This window comes from Octodon degus, unplaced genomic scaffold, assembly GCF_000260255.1.
Source record: "Octodon degus isolate 3935 unplaced genomic scaffold, OctDeg1.0 scaffold00184, whole genome shotgun sequence".
Taxonomy (NCBI): Eukaryota; Metazoa; Chordata; class Mammalia; order Rodentia; family Octodontidae; genus Octodon; species Octodon degus.
Window position 1 is genome coordinate 2,753,786 of NW_004524760.1, and position 5,260 is coordinate 2,759,045.

At 43.0% G+C, this 5,260-nt stretch overlaps 1 pseudogene; it reads left to right on the plus strand.

Moving 5' to 3' along the window:
- The first annotated feature begins 2,596 nt into the window (after positions 1–2,596).
- On the plus strand, positions 2,597–3,663 carry LOC101576722 (annotated as a pseudogene).
- Positions 3,664–5,260: the final 1,597 nt, after the last annotated feature.

The following is a 5,260-nucleotide window of genomic DNA, read 5'->3' on the forward strand; positions in this document are numbered from 1 at the left end:
TGGAGCTGTAAATATTTCGTTCTAGGTGCAAAGCTATTTTATGAGTTACTAAATGTTAGTTTTTATCAGGCAGTGTGTGGCAGAGCCAGCACCTTCATTATTAAATTTAATTGTAGCAGAGAAATTCTGACCTGATCTCCAATCCACCTTCAAAATCAAACCTTTAGATTTGTTCTGCTTATTCATTCCGAGACAGCTTATGTCATTTGTATGAATGTCATTGCAACTAGGATTCTAGAAATATAATCTGGAGGTCCAGGACAGGTGAGGGACAGTATATTCTGGTCTATTCAGTAAACATGCAGACAGAAGAAAAAAAAAAAAAACAGGTCAATACAATAAAAATATACCCCTTATTTTGTGTTGGTTGTCCACATACTGATGTTCAAAAAGTTCTTCGGGTTTAATTACCTGGATTAAATTATTTATTTTGGAGAATATAATGTTGGCTTTAATTAATTTCAAGGTTTTCCTGATTTTTGTTGTATATATATTTTAGTGAATTTGCCATTTGTCTTATTTCATTTAGAGCCTGAGCCCTTAGATCCCTAATGTAGGAAAAAGAATACACTGTGGAGAAATACAGTGAAAGACTCTGAAACAAGCCATAAGATTATTGAATATCTTCAACTCTTCAAACAAGATTTTATTTAGTGGGTGCTTCTGAGACATATGACTCAATAGAAGCTCTAAGCTTTTGTTCTTTGAGCTATTTTCAACTCTATAAATGTTAGAAAACTGATAGTAGTCAAATGACTATTATGTATAAAAATAAAAACATTCAGATGAAATATTATTTATTATTACCCTTGTTATTAAAGTAACCCGTTTAGCTAGCTTTTGCATCTATTTGTAAATTAAGCACTCCTCATTAGATTATCTCTAAGGTACCTCAATGTTTTCTTAACTCTAATGTTTCCTTAATATCTTACTGGTCCTCTCATTATTACAAAGTTAAAAATATCTTTGACATATGCTTATTTATTGCCTATATGAAAGTGAAGAATATGTCTTTTAAAAATAATTTGTTTTCACACAGCAAAAATTTAAAACATGTATGGAAAAAACTTCTATCAACAGCATCCAATGTACAAATCTCTTTTTTTGTTTGTTTGTTTTTGTACCAGGAATCAAACTCAGAACCTTGTGCTTACCAGGCAGGTCCTTGTGCTACTGAGCTATATCTCCAGCTGTATGAATTTCTTACAGTATTTTTGCAATATCTTTATGAGTATAGACTTTGGAAATAGCTCGACTTGGAGACAGAGAAATGTTAATACACAAAGTCAGTTTTTATTGAACATAACTAGATTGAAATCTTGCTGAAAAACACAAGTTTGTGTAATCAGATCATGAAATCAGTATCTTACTTATATACACTGGGAAAGAGAAAGTTGGGTATTCTCCTGTAAAGGTAATGACTGAGAATAGTTGTTAAAGAAAATTCAAGCTATAATCCTACTTTTTCCCCATTAAAAATATTCATAATATTTGGAACAATACAGGCTGTTCCAGTTGACCATGGTTTGACTTATTATTTCCAACTTTATGATAGTATAAAAACATTATGTATGCAGTAGAAACCATAGTTACATCTGAATGTTGAAATTTTCCTGAGATAGCAGAATACGGTGGGATCTTCTGTGATGCAAAAGCGATATGCATGTGGTAGAAACTACACTTTAATTTTGAGTTTGTAAATTTTCCTTGGGTAGCAGAAGATGCTAGAGTCTTCTCTGGTGGTGCTTGCTGAGCAGCTGCAGCTCCCACTTGGCCACAAGTCCCTGAGGGAAGACCACTGTTGCTAAGAGGTGATGTTTAGTGAGCAAATATTCTGTGTTACTTGAAATAGGGACCTTCCTAGTGCAGTTTACAGTTATGTAAACTCAATGTAAAGAAAAGGGTCCCAGGAGACGAGGTGGAGCAGAAGAGGAGGGCAGAACTGTGGGCTGTGAAGAGGACTTGCCATTGTTGTTGGCTGGTTTCGAAGGTGGAAGAAGAGGCTTGGAGCTAAGGGCTGTGGTAGCCTCTGGGAGCTGGAGAAAGGGAGGAAATGACTTTCCCTGGAGTTTGCAGCGAAGAATGAGGTCCTCATGACACCTTGGCTTTAGTTCAGGGAGACATGCTTTGAATTTCTAAACTACTGTGCTTTAAGACAATAATTTTTTTTTCATTTTTTAAAAAAATTTATTTATTGTGTGTGTGTGTGTGTGGCCAGCTCAGCCCACCAGGGGGCGGGGCTGGCTGGCATGTGGTGCTGGGGGATCGAACCGTGGTCCCTGTGCTTTGCCAAGCTTGTTCCAAGTAGGTGCTTTAGACCACTGAGCCATCTCGCCAGCCCCTAAGACAGTAATTTTGCATTGGTTTATTTAAGCCAAGTTTGGGGTCATCTGTGATGGCAACAACAAGTAACTCATGAGGACTTGCTCTTCCTTACCCGCTTGCCCCTCTGTTCCTCAAGGCTGCATACCAAATCCTAGAAACAAATTCATTTTTAAAACTTATTAAAAATGTTGTGGGAAGAGCTGAAGCAGGCGCTCTTGGCTCGGCGCGGCCCACTGCAATCTGTGGAGGAACGCGCCACCGAGCCACCATCATGCCCGGGCACCTACAGGAAGGCTTCAGCTGCGTGGTCACCAACAGATTCGACCAGTTATTTGACGACGAATCGGACCCCTTCGAGGTGCTGAGGGCAGCGGAGAACAAGAAAAAAGAAGGACATTAGACTCTCTGCCGCCCAACGTCGGCTCAGCGGACAAGAAAGAGGAGGCGCAGCCGCCCGTGGCGCTGAAGAAAGAAGGAATAAGACGTGTTGGAAGAAGACCCGATCCACACCTTCAGGGGGAAGGGAAAATAATCGATAGGAGACCAGAACGGCGACCACCTCGTGAAAGAAGATTTGAAAAACCACTTGAAGAAAAGGGTGGAGGAGGAGAATTTTCACTTGATAGACTCATTAGTGACCGGCCTATTCGAGGACGTGGTGACCTTGGAAGAGGGCAAGGTGGCCGTGGCCGTGGCACGAGCAAGGAGATGGCTTTGATGCTCGTGGCAAGCGTGAATGTGACAGGCATAGCGGAAGCGATAGATCTTCTTTTTCACATTACAGTGGCCTGAAGCACGAGGACAAACGAGGAGGCAGCGGGTCTCACCACCGGGGAGCTGGCAAAGACGCATTAACTGACTTGGATCAATCGAATGTGACTGAGGAGACACCTGAAGGTGAAGAGCGCCCTGTGGCAGGCACCGAAAATAAAGAGAACGAAGTCGAGGAGGTTAAGGAAGAGGGTCCAAAAGAGATGACTTTGGATGAGTGGAAGGCGATCCAAAACAAAGACAGGGCGAAAGGAGAATTTAATATCCGGAAACCAAACGAAGGTGCTGATGGACAGTGGAAGAAGGGATTCGTTCTTCATAAATCAAAGAGTGAAGAGGCTCACGCTGAAGACTCCGTGATGGACCATCACGGCCGGAAGCCCGCAAATGATATCACGTCTCAGCTGGAGATCAACTTTGGAGACCTCGGCCGCCCGGGACAGGTGGCAGGGGAGGGCGAGGTGGATGTGGGCGCGGGGATGTCTGAACCGCGGCAGCGGGACTGACAAGTCGAGTGCTTCTGCTGCGGATGTGGACGACCCGGAGGCCTTCCCAGCTCTGGCCTAACTGGACGCCTAGAGACGCCCGGTTCCTCGGCGGACCCTCTTGTTCAAAGCTTTGTGCATGCTTGAAGATCCCAAACAACTGAGAAACTTAAAAAGAAAGAAAGAAAGAAAAAAAAAAAAAAAAAAAAAAGACTGTCCTTCATACCATTCACACCTAAAGACTGAATTTTATGTTTTGAAAATGAACTTTTCTCGCTACACAGAAGTTAACAAATATAGTAGCCGTTTTGTATTTAGAAATGTATTGGTAGCAGGGATGTTTTCATAATCTTCAGAGATTATGCATTTTTCATGAATACTTTTGTATTGCTGCTTGCATATATGCATTTCCAAACTTGAAATATAGGTGTGAACAGTGAAAAAACAAAAAAAAAAAAGACATTAAAAAGCTGTTTTGAGACAGGGTCTCGCTATATAGTTCAGGCTGGTCCTGAACTCACTGTGCAACCCAGGCTAACCTTGAAATTGCATTAATCCTCCTGCCTCAGCCTTCTGAGTGCTGGGATAATAGGCAGACATCACTATGCCTACCCAAGACACTATTAATATGCCCCAGTGTAACTTAACCACTTGCATCATCTGATGAAGACATGAGAAGCAGCTGCCATCTCAAGAGCTAATTTATATTTTTTATTTTAGAGAAGGGTCTACAGGGTGTTCAGGGTTTCACTATTAGATTGGATCCACCTGTTTACAGTCTCCCAAGAGCTGCCGTAACAGCTGTGTGCCACTACGCCCAGTCTCAATTGCCATTTTAGCATGCCACGGGGGTTGGGCTGGCACTGAAGGCCCTAGGATCGAATCCCTGGCCCCTGAGCCTGCTTGCAGGCACTTTAATCTGCTGAGCTATTTGGCCGGCCCTCAAGAGCTAATTTTGACAGAAAGCATCTGCCAATCATTTCAGGCTGAAGAGGACTCAGAGCCAGGTCAGATCATAACAGTGTGTGACATGACCAAGTGAGTGAGTGACAGCATGGCACTCAGGTTTGTTGCCACTATCTAAGGCTCAGTGTCCACCTTCTTTTCCAACTCTTTCCTTTGCTTTGTTGCATTCTGAGAGCCTCCCAAAACAGTCCATAAAAGCAAAGGCAAAACTCCACCTGATCAGACACATAGCATAAGAACCCAGGAACCATCTCAAGGGGATCTGCCAGTCACCGAGGCAGGGATGGTGCTACGAAAGACACCCATGGGAAAGCCCTTGGGATGCTGTGTGCTCCGCCAGTCTCCAACCTCAGGAAGTCTGCATCTCAGGCTTGAGGATTCTTGCCCCTCTCAACAGAATAAGTCCCACTGCCTCAAAGTCCTAGGAGTCAATAATACTCCTGCTCCAGAAGCTATCAAGTAGAGTCTAATTGCAGATGGTGGATGCATGGAAATCAGTGCATAAATGCCCCTGATCCAGAGCTGGAGGCTGACGCAGTATGCTGCTGCTCTGTGTCTTCCTGGTGGACTCAGTCTTGCTCGTGCCTCCCAGACTCACCTTACTATGTGCACCACTTGCTCTGTATTCTTTCATCCTTGGCTGCTGGATGTCAACAGGCCATTCATTTCCCTAGTTAATACTTCAAAAGGAGAAATTCACATCCATTGTAAAG